Here is a 20072-nt window from a genome sequence, read left to right as displayed (position 1 = left end):
AAGTCAAACTTTGAAAGGTTAAGCTGATTGTAAAATTGATGAAATGTATAAATTTGAAAAGCATAAATAAAACTTTAAAAAAAGAAGCTTCCCTATACAGTATTGCCTTCACATGGCTTGGGGGTCAGAGAACTCCATACCCTCCAATATTTCTCCAGTGAAAAAAGGGACGTCCTAAGGAAAAGTGGGACATTCCAGGGTCAAATCAGAAACTGGGACGGCTGCTCTAAATCAGGGATGTCCCTGGAAAACTTGGAGGGTCTGGGTCTATCACAGGGGTCAGCAAACATTTTCAGCAGGGGGCCAGTCCACTGTCCCTCAGACTTTGTGGGGGGCCAGACTATATTTTTAAGAAAAGAAAAGGACGAATTTCTATGCCCCACAAATAACCCAGAGATGCATTTTAATTAAAGCACACATTCTACTCATGTAAAAACATGCTGACCGTCTGTGGGCCAGATTTAGAAGGCGATTGGGCCAGATCCCGCCCTTGGATCTTAGTTTGCCTACCCATGGTCTATCAAAATGCAGGATGAGGCAGTCACTTCAGGTGCACTGTACATTTAAAGTGGAATCATGCCGCTTTAAACAGTCCTGCCTGTTCCATCCTGAGATGCCTCTCAATCTGGATAGCATAAACAAAACTCCACAAAGCTCTCAAACATGTATTTTATTGAAGTTCACAAGGCACATGTAGAGGTATTTTACTCACGTCCCAGTAGGCTATGCTTTGGCTTTGAATGAATGTGGTTAGGAAGCTATTTACGAAGTTATGTTAAGAAGATTTTTTTTGTAATAACTAAACAGAACGAGGTTGCAAAGGAGAGAGGGAGTTTTCCCCCTGCTCTGTGCAGAGCCCAAAAAACTAGAATATTACTGTGCCTTCATTTCCCAGACTGCCTTGAGGTCTGGAAAAAGGGGGAAGGTACTTTTTCCTTTTTCTCAAAGGAGCTGCATTATTGTTCCTTCTACCTAATACTAATACACAGATTTGCTATCTCTAAAGAATTGGGACCCTGGGGTGAGGGGTGGGGGCAGGACACTGCCTCCCCCCAGAGGATCCTGGGAAGTGTAGTTAAGGCTGCTGAGAGTTGCTAGGAGACCACTGTTCTGTTTACAGAGCAACAATTGCCACAGCACTTTAACTGTCAGTCCCCCTCCCCAAGGAGCACAGCTGGCTTCACAGCCCCATAGCTGCCACTCAGGTACGGTGGATGACCTTGTCCTGTCTCATCCTGCGCTGAGAGACAATTCGACTGCCAGTCTGGTTGTACACGGTTGGCAAAGGATGGGACACATCTTGCCCGCCTCAGGCACCAGAATCTCCTCCCCCAGCCCTGGAAGCAAAAAGAAAAGGAAAAAAGTTCTCTACCCTCAAAATGTGAACAAACAGTTTTGAATTAGAGGTGCACAGGCCTGTTTTGCAGTAGGAGAGAGGCCATTTGCTCCTCTGCTCCTCGCTTGGTCAACACAGAACAGATTGGTTTGTTAAAATGACAGAAGCGACTTTAGCACTCCAGATTTTGTGTGGTGGGTATTTATTTATTTATATTTATAATTTATTTATTTATCATGAGTGAACACCTCTTACTTTTCAGATTTAATATGTGAGGGTTTGGATTATTTATCTTACGTTTCTGCTGGGCATCTGTTACATTGGTTGTTCTGCTGATGAGGCTTATTTTTGTATTTAGAACAGTGCAGTTACATTTTTGCTTGTTCCCTCTGACATTTTAATCTTTTCTATATTTTAAATTGTTTGTTCGTTTGCACTCTAAGTCCCTAGTGGAAGGGGTGGAAGAAATGTCACCAATGTTGCACGAGGGTGGAAACAACCTATTGGAACTTCTAAACTGGCATGTTAAAATCATGGTGTGGTAATTTTATTATGTGGCATCCCACATTAGTCAGAGTCGACCTGCTGAAGTTATTGCCGTTGTCGTGGGGTGTTGTGGTTTTGAATTATATTATTTGTATTTTTTGCCTTTTGTAATTTTAAAATTTATTTCATTGTACATTGGCAAGAGAACCATGTTATGGGATGACTAACAAATACAAAAAAACAAACAAACAAACCACAAACTTAATCAGGAGAGCGAGAATGAGAGAAATTGCTTGTTTGGAAACTTTTGGATCTGTTGTTTGAGAAACAGAAGGCTCGTTTATTGTTCAGACCTTCAAAACATGGCGGCTGCTTGCACTACAAATTTCCACATTTAGCAAAAGGTATGAAACACTGCCTGTGTTTGGGTTTTATGTACACATAATCAGTAAACCTGACTGTACACTGCATTCCCAGTCATGTAGAAGAGCCCAAACATATGCAGTGGTACCTTGGGTTAAGTACTTATTTCGGTCCGGAGGTCGGTTCTTAACCTGAAACTGTTCTTAACCTGAAGCACTTTAGCTAATGGGGCCTCCTGCTGCTGCCGCGCCGCTGGAGCACGATTTCTGTTCTTATCCTGAAGCAAAGTTTGTAACCCGAGGTAATATTTCCAGGTTAGTGGAGTCTGTAACCTGAAGCGTATGTAACCCGAGGTACCACTGTACAGTGGTACCTCGGTTTAAGAACAGCCCTGTGTACAAACTATTCGGTTTACAATGACCGCTCCCCACTTAAAACGGGGGGCGCCCTTTGCGGGGACGCGTGCAGCCCTGGATCTGGAGTGGCCCCATCAGCATAGGCTTTGCCTTCCCTCAGGTGGGATACCTGGAGGTCCCCGCCTACCCCAGTGAGTTGTCCAATCCCACCTGGGGGAAGCGTTGCCAGGGAAACCAGGCCAGGTAGGGGGAGGGATTACCAGCCCACACAATAGAGGGTGGATCTTAATTGGTAATCCTCACTTGGCTCCAGAGCTTCTCCCACCCTACCCACCCTCAGTTAATGTCTTCTTTTGCAGGTTAACTTTTCTTCATAGGTTTTGCAGGTTAACCTGTCTCCACAGGTATGCGGGCGCTGCTACGATAAGGTCGCTGTTAAAGGGCCGGAAAGGAATTTCCCTGCATTGGCAGGTTTCGCCTTTCCCGTAGCAAAACGTCACAACTTTGGCGGTATCAGGCCTTGGGCGGAATCCTTTAGTCCATCTTCCTCTTTGCGGCGGCGATACCAGGGTTCCCCGTTAAAGGGGTTTTTGAAGGGAGGCTTTGGCCGTACGCCGAAAGGTCGTCATTGCTCTCCCCTGCGTCGGTGTAACGGGGGCGGCTATCTCTGCTTGAACATATGTTCTCCAGAGCCGGCCCATCCCCCCCCCCCACACACTGGATAACCCTGATGCTCCCTAGGTCCCCGGCTGGGGACTAGGGAGGGAGAACGCCCAATGCCTGAGCCAAGGTCTACCCACATTTGAAATTTAATAAAGTTGTGGCCAATTTAATCCCATAGCACGTTGTCTAGAGTCGTTATTCCACATGACGGGGGGGACCACTCAGGATCTGGGGACTCCGCCTATCCACGCAAACTCCACAAAACCAGAAGTAGTGTCCTGATTTGTGAACTTTACCTCAGTCTAAGAACAGAATCCAAATGGTGGAAGGGCACCGGAGGCGGGAAGCCTCATTAGGGAAAGCACGCCTCAGTTTAAGAACGGTTTTGGTTTAAGAACGGGCTTCCGGAACGGATTAAGTTCGTAAACCAGGTACCACTGTACAGTAGTCCACATGTAGAGGTTTATTTACACCTTCATGTGAGGAAGATAGGGTCAGGAGCACTTTTTTTGGGATCTGAACAGGACTACATAGAAATATGCCACCGTAACAGACAGGCTTTGTTGAGAACTGTGAGGCCCAGATAAAGCTACAGCAGCAGCAGCAGCAACAACAACAACAAAATTTCCCTTCTGCAGTCACCCACACTGCCATTGGGGGAGTAGGAACATAGGCAAAGATCAAGCAACTCTTTCAAACACAGCTGACTTTTACATGCACTGCCCTTCCAGCGGGGCCTTTGATTGGCTCATTTTATTTTGACTTTCTGGTGAGGAGTCCTACTCAGTATTTCTGCTGTGCAAGGAATTCCCTTAAACAGCCAGCCAACACATGGGTTTCTGCTGCTGGCGACAGCAGATGGGGTGAAGGTCCGCAGCTGCCACTCACCTGAGAAGGATGAGTGGCCATCATTTGCATAACATGCATTGTGCAACTTGCAGTGATTTTTATTGATCATAGCTTAGTAATTATTTGTTGTAATGGTAAAGAGTGAATTTCTGTTTAATTGTTATTTTTGCTGATGTTCTTAGAATTAATTTTATTGTGTGCTATTCTATTCTAATAGATTACTGAATATTATGTTATTTGATATAAGTTGTTCCATTTTAAAGTCATGTTTTATCATTACTTTTTTTGTATTGGGAACAGATTTCTGTTCTTTGTTGTATACAGTGGTACCTCTGGATATGAACAGGATCCGTTCCGGAGCCCCGTTTGCATCCTGAAGCAAACGCAACCCGCGTCTGCGCGTGTCACAATACGCCGCTTCTGTGCATGCGTGTGACGGCATTTTGACCGTCTTCACATGTGCAAGTGGCAAAACCCAGAAGTAACGCATTCCGTTACTTCCAGGTCGCCACGGAGCACAACCGAAAACGCTCAACCTGAAGTAAATTCAACCCGAGGTATGACTGTAGTTTGTTGCAGCAAACCACCCTGTGTATAGAGTGGAACCTCGGGTTACATATTGTCCTTCTTACAAACGCTTTGTGTAACGAGCTCCACTAACCCAGAAGTAGATGCTCCTGGTAGCGAACTTTGCCCCCTGATGCGAGCGGAAGTCATGCACTGGCGGCAGCGGGAGGCTCCATTAGCAAAAGCGCGCCTCAGGTTAAGAACGGTTTCGGGTTAAGAACGGACCTCTGGAACGAATTAAGTTCGTAACTGGAGGTACCACTGTAGTAATATAGAAAGGTGGTACAGTGGTGCCTCGCAAGACGAAAATAATCAGTTCCGCGATTCTCTTCGTCTAGCGGTTTTTTTGTCTTGCGAAGCAACCCTATTAGCGGCTTAGCGGATTAGCGCTATTAGTGGCTTAGCGGCTATTAAAGGCTTAGCGGCTTAGCGGCTAAAAGGCTATTACGGCTTAGCGGCTTAGAAAAAGGGGGGGGGAGTGAAAGAAATCGCAAGACTCGCAAGACGTTTTCGTCTTGCGAAGCAAGCCCATAGGGAAATTTGTCTTGCGAAGCGCATCGAAAAACGGAAAACCCTTTCGTCTAGCGGGTTTTTCGTCTTGCAAGGCATTCGTCTTGCGGGGCACCACTGTATACAAATGAAAAGCAAAATGAAAACTACAGACACTCAGGAGGTCCAAAAAGGCACTGATATTCAACCACACACACACTCCTCCCCGACTATGATAGCTGTATGGCATTTCCATCTTCAGAGGTACTGTTCCTCTGATTACTAGATGCTGAGGACAAAGAACAGGGGATGGCATTTTCCTTCAAATCCTGCTTGTGAGCATCCAGGTACATTAGGCTCTCTGCTATTGCCAAAATAATTTTGGGCTAGCTAGACCGTAGTTGGATTCAGCAAGGCAATAGCTGCTTGGGGGGGGGGGGGGCAGGGACACTCTGCTTATTGCTATGATGATGTATTATATTCCCAGGCCAGCCATTGCTTCCTCCCACAGATTCTGCAACTATGCCCTCAGCAATTATAATGCAAAACGAAAACAGAGCACTGTACCCAGCTTGCTGCCAGACCAACATTTGTCTGCTAAATCCGTGCACCAGGCAATATTTTGTTATGGCCAGTATGTTTTCAGCCTTTCGAACAAGAGGAATGCAAATAGGGCTTGCAGCTTTCCAGCAAACTATTTGTAATTTCCATTGATGCGGATCAAGCCAATTGCAAATCATCTGCCTGGTAGAGAAAACATTACAGAGTATGCCAGCTTGCTAGAACAATGAAACAAGCTTTCTGTTTAGAGCAGCTTGATTTTATTTGGCTTCAGAGAAAGCTGTTCCTATGGCCTATCTGAACTGTCACCTTTATTGCAGATGCCTTTAGAAACCCTGGAGTTCCGGGAAGCTAAATTGTGGCCTGCGGCTGGCCTAAGCAGAGATTTTTTTAAAATAAACTTTCCCCTTAGGAAAAGGAGTTTCCCTGAAATGTGTTGGGAATCATATTGTTCTCTTTTCTTATTTTTTGTGCATTCCCCTTCCCTCTGTTCCAGACTACATGTCATTTACTTCTACAGAAAACATATTTCTGGCTATTGTGATCTTTTTATTTACAAAATAAGCATAACCACAGTACTCTTCCAGTACCAGAGGTGCCAAATTGCCCCCAAGATTGAGGAGGCCCAGCACATGACGTTAAAAATAACTTGCCTATACAGGGCTGCCTTCAGATGTCTTCTGAAGGTTGTATAGTTACTTATCTCCTTGGCTCGGGGGGGGGGGGGGTTGCATGACTCCATACCCACCGACATTTCTCTGATGAAAATTGTCCTAAAGAAAAGCGGGGCCTTTTGAGATCAAATCAGAAACTAGGACAGCTTCTGTAAATCTGGGACTGTCCCTAGAAAATGGGGACACTTGGTGGGTCTGTATAAGTGATATCAATAAAATATAAAAAGCTATAGATATTATTTGTTTATTGCTTTTACAATTCCACACTAGGATTGGGTTACTGGGTCTTATGACAGAAGTCTGGCATGCATAAAGAAAGTACTTATGTCTTTTGCTGCCCAAAGGGAGGAGACCAGGTTCCAAGTTTTATACTAGGCCTAGTTTTTTCAGAAGCTTCATGTTCCCTGTCCATTGCAGACACTAATGTTACACACTTCTGTTCCCTTCTGTGCATCAGAGGGGCTCTGAAGAGATTGCTTCACTGTATTTTTCCCCCCCAGCAGGACAGATTTGTTGCCGAATGCTTCCTACCAGCACTTACTGAGGATCAACTGTTTTACAACACTGCTTTCAGGCAGTAATCATTTGCTGCAACATCATCACTGTCATCAACTCAACAGAAGTGAGCTGGGCTGACACACAAACTAAGCAGGTACATACATAGTGTTATAAGTTATTGGGGTTCCTGGACTCTCCTCCTAATTCTGGGGTGCCAGACATTGAATTTAGCATTTTAAATTTAAGCCCTGTTTTTTAAAAGCCAGGCTAGCTTCCTGATGAAGTAATAGCCTGAAGAGATGGATCAGTAAGAGATTAGACAAGGTGATGGGCTATCAACAAGGCAAGCTTCTCTGCTGGACACAGAGTGGTAGAGCCAAGCCCTGGGCTCTGGGTTGCTAGCAAAAGACATTGCAGAGGTGGGAGTAATTGCAGTGGGCTAATGTAATAGTGGTGGTGGTGGTGGGGGTTGCAAGCAGTTTGTGAGCTGGACAAAGGAGAGTCAAGGTACCATGGGGGTTGGCAGTTTGGATCCAGTACTGCAGCTGTGAGACGGAACCCGCTCGGAGTGTAATGTTTTGAATAACAGTAAGCCCAGGTTGTATATATGTGTAAATAAGCCATACATCATAAAGACACTACAGTCTTTGCTGTGCCTCATTGTCCAAAGGAAACACAGACCGTGATAAGCATGCCTGGTACCCCTGGAATCTCACACCGCTGGGAGATTGGGGTGGTGTGTGATGACATGTTTGTCCTACTATAAACGTTTCTCGAGATCTTCCAAAAGCTTTGACATAAATAGTTCCTAGCTAAGCTCTAGCATGCCTCATATTTTTCCTGCAGTTCTTGCAAAGTGATAGAGGTCTGAGAATGCATAATTCAAGGTATCTCAGCCTAAGGCCTGTGTAGGTTCCTGGTTCTAGGACCACAAATATGTGTGAATGTATAGCAAACTTAATGGAGAGTTTAATAATTAAAACAAATGGAAGAGTGAAAAGAAAAAGGGAAATTCTTGCACACCCCTTAGATTTTTCACAGATTTTCTGCTTTGATTTTGTTCTAGAAACTACTCATTCAGAAATCTCAAGTGCAGGATGTTTCTTTACAAGTAGTGCTAAAAGTACTTTTTGAGCGTGAGATTTCTGAATCTCATGAAAGCCACAGAGGAAAAGCAGAGAGTTTTTTAAGCAAAAAAGGTTGTTTGAACGTAGGTCGTATTACTATAGCTGTTTCGTTTGATTTACAAAAGTGGATGAAAGACTATCCTTACTGACTCTTGTGAAAATGTCCACTGAACACTGCAGAGCAGGAATTTAAGCTGTATCATGAATGGAATTTTAGCAATTTCATTTCATTTTGTCCACTAATTCTAGCCTGAGAAAACTGTGTTTAGATACTGTGTTTATACATTGTGACTTATTTATTTTTTATATTAAAAAGAGAAGCCAGATGCATTTACTTACTTACTTTAACAAGTCATCTTTGCATCTACCTTCTCTCAAACTCACCCCAGCATTGTAGGAGTTCCTTCTAGACATACATATTAATCTAGCTCTGAATAATTTAAAGTGAACATTCTCATGAGTTCTAGAGAGAAAAACCACAATGTCTGATTGTAGAAAACACTGTGTGTGGTGTGTGTGGAATTAATCCCTTTTGGACACAGACCGTGGTTAGCAATGTAAACTGTGAAATGAATTATTATAGAAGATATTACCTAACCATATGTCGGTGTATATCTGATGCCAAAAAATGGGAAACAGCAAAAGGACCTGACTTCAAAGCAGATGAAATTAAAACAAAATCCGAACAGTCATTGTAATTTGTAAAACCTTTACTTCAAAGGCTAGGTTAACTTCATAAGAGACTGCTTTTCTGAGCCTTGGGTACAAAAGCAACTAAATGCACAAACACAAAGAGTTATCTTTTCTGGAAATGAGATAGACTAAGTAGGGATCCGTGTATGTGTGTGTGTGTGTGTGTGAGAGAGAGAGAGAGACAGACAGACAGACAGACAGACAGACAGATAGACAGACAGACAGATGGTGTGGCAAATCAAACTACATGTGAGGGTAGAAGATTCATTTGAGGCCTTCTCCAACTGTGTATAGAGTCTGAAGAGCAGAGACATGGATGAGGAGAGCTGCAAAGATACATATTTTTCCCAGCAAGGGTTAATTCTGGAATCATAGCCTATTGGGATGGCAGAGAGTAGGGGGTTGGGTTGGGGGGAAACCACACACATCAATATAGAAAATGTATTGGAGGAGATTAAAATCCAAACTCTATGCATGCAATCCATTTCATCTGGATTTCGACCTGGTTTGGGATTGAGATGGCTTTGGATATTCTGATGAATAATCCTTCCAGGGGGTTCTACCAGAGACATTGATAGTTTTGGTAGAGAAGCCAAGCAAGTGGTGCCTGCTATAAACTCTTGATGCAGAGGGCTCCCCGACACAATTCACAAAGCTAAGTGGCAGAGCATCTGCCTTGCATACAAAAGATCCCAGGCAATGTCTCCCTGACAAACGATGGTAGATGGAGCGATGGTCTGTGTCACTTTCAGGCTGCTTCCTATGTTTATATGTACATGATTGTGTTTCAGAGCTTTTTAGTAAATTCATCATTTTTATTGTTTTATACCGTATTTTCATGTTTTATGGAAAGCTGCAAAAATGCAGGTGGGTAGGTAGTAAATAAATAAAAAGCAGAAACGGCCGTGCAGAAAGTTTCAGGAATTGTGCAGCGAACGTGCTGAGTGACCTAGAGGCATCTTCTTGGCACCAAATCCCCCTCATGTGACTTTCGGACCCCTTTTTAAAATCTAGCCATTTACATAGGAATAGGAGCAGAGCTTCTTACAAGAGTGCAAAATTATTATACGGATGAACGTGGACACAATGAACAAACTGGATTTTAGTAGTGTTTGAAACAACACCTAAATACCTGCATTCCCTTCTTTTACATTCCTGTGTACAATATATGTCTAGTTTAGTAGCTGTACTGCCAACTAAACAAGCCATAATTTTAAAAGCTAGAGCAGCTTGTAGATACAGTCAAACCTCGGTTGTTGAACGTAATCCATTCCGGAAGACCGTTCAATTTCCGAAATGCTTGACAACCAAAAACTGAAAGTGGAAGCTTCAATACAATAGGGAAACTCAAAACGGAAGCCACGTGGCACATTCAGCTTCCAAAAATTGTTCGAAAACTGGAGCAGTTACTTCTGGGTTTTTGGCATTTGGGAGCCAAAACATTCAAAAATGGAGCCGTTTGAGAACCAAGGTTTGACTGTATAGCTAAATGGTGCTTCCTACAGAGGCACCTGGGAACACACAACAGAGAAAGGGGATCACCTGTCTGACCAGCTTGTGAATGCACAGAATGTTGGAGGCAGGATTTTGGCCTAGATCAGGGATGGTGACCCTGTGGTCCTCCAGGCATTGTTGGACTTCCAATTCCCATTAGTCCCAGTCAGTGTGATCAGCTGAGGTTACAGGAGCTGTCTTCGCAGTAGGGCTCTGTTCTGATGGCATGAGTAGTGACAACAAACTGGTAGATCCTATCTGCTGCAGCCTTCGTCTGCCTTCACAGCCGTTGTAACATACCGCTTGTTATCATCCGCCTGCTGTGCCGTTGAGGACTTCTTGGATCATTCTGTGTCTAGCTCCTTCCCTTTGACTTTACCGCCTTGGGTGAATGACAGTGAGATTGAACGCATGATTGACAAGAAAATGAAGGCCTTTGAGATCTGGCAAAGAGATAGAAACTGCCACTAAGAAAAAAAACCTATGCCAACGCTAAGGCTGAGGTTCAAAGAAGAACCAGAGAACTAAAAAATACCTGGTAAATGAAAAAAAGCTCAAGAGATCCAGCACTTAGCCAACACTCATGATGCACAGAGTTTCTTTAAAGCCACAAAGACCATCTATGGGCCAATAAATCATGGCATATGCCCCCTACGCTCAGCAGATGGTACCACACTTCTAAAAGATACTGAAGCTATTGCACTGCGCTGGAAAGAACACTACCAACATCTCCTTAACCACAACTCCCCCGTAGCTGCTGAGGTCCTCTCACAATTTTCGCAAAAACAAGTTAGAGATGAGCTTGCAGTATCTCCAAATCTGGGAGAGTTGTGTACAGCTATTAACCAAATGAAAAACAACAAAGCCATTGGACCTGATGGAATACCTGCTGAAATCTTCAAAGTGGGTGGAATTGAACTTACACAACAACTTCACAAGCTCATCGAAAAAATATGGGAAAGAGAAGCGATCCCAGCAGACTTTAGGGATGCCAAAATTATCAATCTCTTTTAAAAAGGTGACAGAACTGATTGCGGAAACTATTGAGGCATCTCTCTATTAGATGCGGCCTGCAAAATTCTTGCAAGGATCTTAGCAAACCGTCTCTTAACAATATCCGAGGTGACCCTTCCTGAATCCCAAAATGGTTTTTGGCCTTCTAGGGGGACAGTGGACATGATTTTCACCGCTCGACAGCTTCAGGAAAAATGCAGAGAGCCAAACCAACCTCTGTATATGGTGTTTATCGACCTGAGTGAGTAAGACTTTCGACACTGTAAATCGTAATGCCCTGTGGACTGTCCTTCTGAAAATTGGCTGCCCAGATAAATTTGTAAACATCATTTGGCTCCTCCCTGATAATATGACAGCAACAATCACAGATAACAATGGCTCTCAAAGTGAACCATTCACAGTGGGATCAGGTGTTAAACAGGGTTGTGTTATTGCCCCAACTCTGTTCATTATTTTCATTGCCATGATCCTATACTTTGTCGAAGGGAAACTCCCCACCAGAGTAGAAATCATGTATTGAACAGATGGAAAGCTCTTCAATCTGAGCAGGCTGACAGCAAAGAGTAAGGTTACTGTAACTTCCGTCATAGAGCTTCAGTATGCTGATGACAACGTAGTGTGTGCACTCTCAGAGGATGACCTCTAAACCATCCTAAATATAGTCGCAGAAGCTTACGAAAAGCTTGGCCTGTCGCTCAACATCCAAAAAACCAAAGTGCTGCACCAACAAGTACAAAACAACCCCTCTGCAGCACCACAAATCCAACTCAGTGGTGTAACGTTGGAAAATGTCAATCACTTCTCCTACCTTCCTACAAGGGTCAACATTGATGCCGAAATCCAGCATTGCCCTGAGCTCTGCGAGTGCGGCTTTCTTCCAATTGAAGTACAGAGTGAGGACCTGGACATTTGCAGGGAAACCAAAATGCTTGTTTACAGAGCTATTGCACTACCACCCTTACTGTATGCTTGTGAAACATAGACCACTTACAAACGCCATCTCCAACTCCTCAAAAGATTCCATCAATGGTGTCTCCGAAAAATCCTACACATCACTTTGGAAGACAGGTGAACTAATATCAGTGTACTGGATGAAGCAAAGATCACCAGTGTTGAAGCAATGATTCTTCAACATCAACTTCGTTGCACTGGTCATGTTGTGCAGATGCCTGATTATCATTTTCTAAAGCAACTACTCTATCCCGAACTTAAAAATGGAAAGTGTAATGCTGGTGGTCAACAAAAGAGGTTTAAAGACTGTCTCAAGGCAAAGCTTAAAAAATGTAGTATAAACACTGACAACTGGGAAACACTGGCCTGTGAGTGCTCCAGTTGGAGAACAGCCTTTACCAAAGGTGTCATGGACTTTGAAGACACTCAAACTTATAATGCAAGGGAGAAACATGCTAAGAGGAAGGCACACTTGGCAAATCCACACCGTGATCAACTCCCGCCCAGGAACCAATGTCCCCACTGTGGAAGGACATGTGGGTCCAGAATTGGCCTCCACAGTCACTTACGGACTCATTGTTAAAACCGTGTTTATGGAAGACAATCTTACTCGGCTACAAGTGATTGCCAAAGAAGAAAAAGAAGAAGAAGACAGAAGCTGTAAGTCTAGCAACATCTGGAGAGTAACAGCTTCCCATCCCTAGCCTAGATGGTCCAACCCAGCAGTTCCTGTTCTCTTCTCTAGCTGCTGGATAGCTCAGTTGGTAGAGCATGAGACTCATAATCTCAGGGTAGTGGGTTTGAGGCCCACATGGGGCAGAAGTTTTTTGCATTCCAGGGGGTTGGCCTAGATGGCCCTTGTGGTACCTTCCAACTCTACTGTTCTACTTTCTGTTCTCATTTTCTCATATATATTCATCTGTACGCACATCATCAGACCATAGCATATTTAATAAAATGCCTGTAATGAAAAGACAATTGAATTTTGGGAGCTAACATGAATAACCTTTCTCCTTAATACACCATTCGGTTTTTGTAAGGAAAGTGGTATGGGGGGAGAACTAATCCATTCACTGCCCATGGAAGACTGAGCCGAAACAGGGTTTGAATTTGGGCTTGAGAAAATGTGCTTCCCTTGTAATCAGCCCCATCTCCTGAGTAGGGAATGCACACCAAGATCTTCCTGTTCAGGACTGTTTGTTGCTATCAGTTTGGTTTCTAATGCATGTCACTAGATGCCATAAATTGGCAGCTGATTCTAACTGATAGAAAAATAATAATTACAATGTAAGACTAGATGGTGTCTAAATTGATTTAACCTCAGCAGAAAATGAGCATTATCAAGGACAGAACAACAACCCTAATATAACATTGGCTGCCTAACAAAAAGTCATACTATGCATAGGAACCACAAATATATTCTTGTTACATGCACACGCTTTTGCTTTAATGATTGGGCAGCTATGGATAGTTTTATGGCTGAAGAACATAGTGCTTCAGGTTGCTTTGTCTTTCTGTTCCTCCTTTGTTTGTTATCCTTCTTCCGTCCTTTTGATTTTTGCCCTCCCAATACTGAATTGTCCCATACTCTTGCTATGTCTCATATCTTTTAAGGAAACATGTAATTATATCTGTTTTACTTAAAGAAATGGCCCCATAATTCATTTTGAAGCCCTCTTGAACCACTCAATCCAAATGTATTTGGAAGCAGGCCAGACGTAATACTCCACTTTGTCTCTTTGTATTGCAGTATAGTACTTCAGTAACATAGGAACTCTTCAGAATTATTTTCAACAGGATCAAGCACTCATCAACCCATTCTCAGCAGCCTGAGCTATTTTTTCAAGATGCCTTTCAGTGGTTGTCCCTCTTCCTCTTGGCAGTTTATTTACACACATATTCAACCTGAGCCTGTGATGGAGGGGTTCAAAGAATTAAAACCCCAGGAGAGTCTTACTTATCCCAATAGCCACAGCCTTGGATTCCACCAGAAATCAGACATGGCTCTATCTCTCAGCTGCGCAGCCTGCAGTCTCTATCTCCTAGCTTACAAACCTCAACTCTGGCTTTTGTCTTTCTAACAGACAGTTGGGGGATGGAGACCCACCCATTGTCCTCTGTCATAGAGCCACTTACATTGTTACCTTAACGACCAATGCTTAGGCTATTGCCAAGAAACTTGCCTAGCCATTCCAGCACATGCAGCCAGGAATTAGAAAGGACTCAGGCATCTTCTTTGGCTATCATTCGTGGCTGAGTAAGATTGTCTTCCATGAACACGGTCTTAACAGTGTGTCCGTAAGTGACTGTGGAGGCCAATTCTGGATCTACATGTCCTTTCACAGTGGGGACATAGGTTTCTGGGTTGATCACAGTGAGGATTTGCCAAACGTGCCTTCCTCTTAGCTCGTTTCTCCCTTTCATCCTGAGTTCATGCTTCTTCAAAGTCCATGACACCTTTGGTAAAGGCTGTTCTCCAATTGGAGCGCTTACAGGCCAATGTTTCCCAATTTTCCATCCTTATACTGCATTTTTTAAAGATTTGCCTTAAGAGCATCCTTAAACCACTTTTGTTGCATTTCACTTTCCATTCTTAAGTTGGGAATGGAGTAGTTGCTTTGGAAAACTCAGACATAAAGCCCCGCCTGCTCCCCAACTCACAATACTATGTACAGTGGAACCTTGGTTCTCAAACCTAAACCTTTCCGAAAGTCCGTTCAACTTCCAAAACGTTCGAAAACTGAGAATCAATCAGTGGTCTGCAAAATCCATTGAAAAAATGGAGAAACGCGCCTCTGAAGCTGTTTGACTTCCAAGGCGCATTCGAAAACAGAAGCAATTACTTCCGGGTTTTCAGCGTTTGCGTTCCAAATTGTTCAGCTTCTGAGACGCTTGAAAACCGAGGTTCCACTATGTATTGGGAAATACCTCTAGATGGAGACAAGTATTCGGTGGCTGAAAACATTGCACACAGATTTCTTTCCGCTCTCATCTTGTCCCCACCCACATCAGTAGGCATTCATTTCCAAATGAGGATAACTTTTATGGTTAGTCCAAACCCTTGAAATCCTAAGGGCAAACTGCTTCCTTTGTTGCCATGGCTTCCATCGAGCAGGAGCCAGTGGAATCCAGTGGGACTCTTTCCAATGCAGAGCAACGTTTTGTTCCAAAGAGCACAAAGTGATCTCTTTACTGTCTGGAACTCTTTATTGTTAGATGCCCTCAACCTTTGTGCTGTCGCTTTAGTATGAACCGGAGCCTCAGCAGCAAGCAGCCTTCTCCAAGATGTCACTGCCAAGCCTTCCTCTTGCCAGCTCAGAAAGGTTGCAGTGGGTTTGTCTCAGTGGGGCTGTTGCTCTTTGCATATCTTACCGCAGCAGCATTTTCTGCCGGCGCCAGGCCTTCAGCCATTCGTTTCTCATGCAGATGTTATTAACCCCCCCCATTCCATCATGTCAAGCTGAGGCTCAGAAACAATGACACCTGACACAATGTGAGTCTCCTCACATTCCTGTTGTCAACATGAGGGGGGAAAGCCTTTGGCTGAGATGGTGGCTATTCCTAGATGGTTTTAAAGTTGCAACATCTCGAAAATGATGCCCTGGTTTAATACCCCCCTTTCTCTCCCTAGCTTGGCATTCAAACTGAGCAACAATGGTCTGTTAATGCTTCACTTTCCATATGGAATCATTACATGCTCTTCATTTCCCTGAGCAAAGAGAATGTCCACAGGTATCAGTATTTAGTTTCCTTTGCAGTAAAAAGCACTGGAGGACTTGCTTTTATTTACCAGGATACAAATAGATACAGCCAGACACTTGTAGGAGACAAAGCCCCAACAACTTGGGCACCCCTCTCTCCTGAATCTACACCAATAGCATTCCAGCGAGAAGTGTTCATTCTCAAAATCTGGCATTTGCTTTTTCCACCGTTCCTTTCTACCCCTTCCCTTTATTGAACATGTGTCATTTGCTCTGATTGGTATTGCACTTAAAAAACACAGAGTGGTTCCTACTTGTCAGTGGACCTTCTGCCAAGCATTAGTTCCCCTTGATTAGTTCAACCATTCTTGAATATTATCCCCCAATATAGCTAATAAAAGACTGGTTGGCCAACAGACATAACAGAAATTTAACCGTTAGGCTTTGTTTTGTACCATTCAAGGATCGTAAGCTCTCTTTCAAACTTCTAACTTCTGTTGAGGTCAGGGGTGGGGGGTTGACCCTAGAACATTTAATTTTATTAATTTAAAAGGATTTTGAAACCACTTAATCTTTATAATATGTAAGCAGTAAAGCAAGACAGGTCAATCTGATTTGTCCAGGAGACACACACATTATGACATCACAGCCAGAAAGACTCTAGCTGCTTCCAGAGTTATAGAGTTGAGGAAAAAAATTGAGAAATTCCAGTATGAACTGACTTGATCCACATCTCCAAGACCAATGAAGGTTTGGGATTCAGTTATCCACTGTTTTGAGAGGAGATATGTTTAGAAATACATATTTTGAAGACAAATATATTTAGAAAGGTGTATTTTGAGAGAGAAAAATGTAGATTTACCAATAAGTATTTAAATGGGAATTTTGGTGCAGGCTTGTTTTGGGTGAAAAATGGAGGTTGGTGTTGAAAGGTAGTGAGGTAACATAGGTAAAAAGGTGATAGAAGAGTGCCTAACCACTCTAAATGAATTTTGGGGGCAAGGCAAATTGCATCTCAGGGTACTAAAGGGATTCTGAGAGACTGGAGGCAGGCAACTGTTATTCTCACCCACAAAAAGGAGAAAAAAGGAGAGCACACAGACAGCTACTGACTAGTTGTCTTGAAGCCCAAACCTCGTACGTTATCATTAAGCAGTCAGTCTGCAATCATTTAGGAAAGAAACACAGCAACATGGGTTTTTCGTGCCAGACCAACATCACCTATAATTTTATGAAACAGAACAGAGCACATTTATGAAAGAACCCATGTAAACATGACAGAAAGAAAACAGGCTGTGCTGTTTGTCCCCCCTTCCTTTCTTCCTTTTCTGTCATGTCAATACCAAACAATCCTCCTGAACTCCACACTGGTATACCTCAGCAACAAAGTTTTCGGTTATTGAAACAATGCATCAATGACATGGGAGTGTGGCTATTCTCAAGCAGGGGTGGGGAATGTCTTTCAGCCCAAGGACTGCATTGCTTTCTGGGTAAGGTAACCTTCCAGGTGACACATTCCAGAGGTGGGCAGGGGGTAGAGGAAAGAATAGACAGAGCAATGAATGAGAATTTTACCATTGTGCAATGGGCATGGTTTGGGGAAGTGACCTGGGCTGTGCCTTTGCTGCTAGTGAGGCATGCATTTTTTCCTAGTTCTGTTACTTTCTAGCTCTCTCATTCCTCCTCCTCCCTTTGCTGTTAGAAGATTATGGTTGATATTTCCCATATGCGAAGACCACAGCGGGGTTTCAAGTGTAAGGAAACAGCAGAATATATTAAGAAACATGTTAGAGAGGATGAAATTAGATAAGACGAAACCTTAAACCTCAGTTGTTTGTAATTTGATGTTGGGTGAGCGGGACGTCGTTAGTTTTGTTGAATTGGAATATAATTGTTGAGTAACAAATGTAACTTCCTATACGGGGGGAAAAAGAAGAAAATATTATTACAAAAAAAGAGAGAAGATTATGGTTGATGATAAAAGCCCTTTGGAACGCATCCTATTCAGATTCAAACCCATCATTTCAGAAACTTAAAGCCTTCATTTTAAAGTCTTAAAAATATTATCAGATCTCACGGCTGGACACAGGGTTGAATATAAAAAGCTGTACACTAGAGGAAAACACCGGTCCAGAGAAAGAAAGCCAGCAGGAGCAAAACAGATCACAAACCTATATCCTTCTTTAAAGTGCTGTGATTAAGCTACCCATCTCTCCCACTCTCAGCATCCAAAAGGAAAGCATGGTCCTTCCCCCCACTCTCTGCCAGAATTAAAGGTATCACAAACAGCTTTCTGCTGACTTCAACCTGGCTATTTGCTGTTAACAACCTACACCTTGCGATGCATGATTCATGCTTCCTTTTTAAAGGTATGCTTATACAACTGTGATTCAGTTGTGTAATGATGGAATGTGTGTTACTAGGAAACCCGTAGTGGCCCTTTCCAGGTGGTTGTTTATTTAGTGCATCTCTGAGCAAGTAACAATAAAATTCCATAAGCTCACTTAACCCACAAAACAAATCAAAAACAAACAAACAAATAAACAGTTAGGAACGGCCAAGTTCTCATTTGGCTTCTAAATTCTAACACTCTACTTGCCTACCGGATGTCGAGAGTTTAGAATGGGGTAGTGTCAGGAACGCAGATTCATCCACAGGTCAAGAAAAGGACTCAAGACGCGAATTGCAACCAGCCTTTATTCACAAAGGGCTAATCTGCCCTGGTTGAAGACATTGCTGACATTTGGACCCTCCTCCTCACTCTAGCCATCTCCCAAGCAGCCGTAGACTCTTACAAGGGGAAAGGATCTCCCTCTGGTTCTGTCTCAGTGATGTGCAAGACTCCTCGCGATTTGGTTGTCTGTTAGTAGAGGAGGAGAGCTCCGTGAAGGGGAGCTGTCCAGCTGCTGAAGCAGTGTCTGGCTCCGCTCGGCCCTCACACTGCAACCCTTGGCACTCATCCCTGTCCTAGAATGGCTTTCTCATTCTGACCCCACCCCTCCCCCCATGTTCACTCAAACCTCCTGCTTCTATCACCTCCCAGCTTGTCCCTTCCCCAGACTGGTCCTCTGTGTCCCACCACAGAGGAAGTCTTCTTCCTTTGTGTCATCCCTGGGGGGTTCTTGGGCGGGTGGCACCCACCACTCTTTCCCGTCCAGCCAGTCCCCTAGGTGCCATCCAGATATTCTGGGTCGCAACTCCCACCATCCCCAGCCAGCATGGCCAATATTCAGGGGTGATGGCAATTGTACAACAACATATGGAGAGCACCACATCTGTATTGCTAAAGGAAATGTTGGTCCGGGGATCCCCTGTGTCCTTGACAAGATCACTCTTGATGGGTGGGATGCAGTACTGGGTGCTGAATGCAAAAACCAGAGAATTTTAGTTCTGCGTGCAGAAACAATTTAAGGATTTGCTTTGAGACTTTGGTTCCCCATCCCGGTTCATTTCCCCCTTATTAAAATAAAGATGGTCAGCTTTTGGCTTCAGTGATTCACAATGAGTCTTGTAACTTGCCACACCTGTAACTACCTTTAGAGTGCTAAACTGGCCAAGCAAGAATAGATCACAAAAAGCAGCCACTGTTTTAAACACTGTTTAATTGTAATAACATTTCAGGCATGTGTAATACATTCGGATAAAAGCCAATAATAATTACTGATAACAGTGAATTAAAAAAAAATAAATCAAAAAATCTTGAGACTTTCTAAGGATTATCTAGCTGCAATGGTATGGTTTTCCCAACATCAAAATACAATTTTGTTTCTGCTCTTTCAAACATCAGGCACAGATACGGCTCATTAATTTGGGATTAAGCTGGTGGTTACTTACTGTAGCATGTGAATGATTTTTAAATATTCTTTGCCCCCATCCTTAAGAACAGCAGCATCCCATGTTGAGGATGATCCAAGGGGATGGGAGTTAAGCGCTACCTGCTAAGCAAAATACACACAAACACTGTAATTTATCAGTGCTGACATATTTATTATACAATTTGTTCGGAGCAGACTCTTGCACCGTTTAAAATAAGCATTCTCAACATTCAGAGCAATTTATCTAACTCGCTTGGAACAAACTGTCCAGGGGGGCATGCTCAAATTTGTATACAATTTACAAAGTGTGTTGGACCCCTGTAGAGCTGCTAAAAGTTCTCCTTTTCAGCAAGTACTAAGTTGTTTTCTCTGATTTTATGTATCAAACAGGATTTATATACTGCTTAATTATAAAAAACCAAGCAGTTTACAGAA

General features: G+C 43.2%; 1 long non-coding RNA gene across 4 annotated transcripts in view; it reads left to right on the top strand.

Annotated features, from left to right (window-relative positions):
- Positions 1-869: 869 nt before the first annotated feature.
- LOC310846656 overlaps positions 870-20072 on the top strand; it is a 149982-nt gene continuing 130779 nt past the window's right edge. For 2 of the 4 annotated variants that reach the window (XR_014565415.1, XR_014565418.1), the window contains exon 1: positions 14333-14419. This is a non-coding gene — a long non-coding RNA (uncharacterized lncRNA). Of the gene's footprint in view, positions 1531-6847; positions 6997-14332; positions 14420-16507; positions 16573-20072 lie in introns of those variants that run through there. The other 2 variants (XR_014565414.1, XR_014565416.1) reach the window with 2 other exon arrangements.

This window comes from Podarcis gaigeae, assembly GCF_964106915.1.
Source record: "Podarcis gaigeae genome assembly, chromosome: 6".
Lineage (NCBI taxonomy): Eukaryota > Metazoa > Chordata > Lepidosauria > Squamata > Lacertidae > Podarcis > Podarcis gaigeae.
This window is presented reverse-complemented; position numbering and strand designations above follow the sequence as displayed.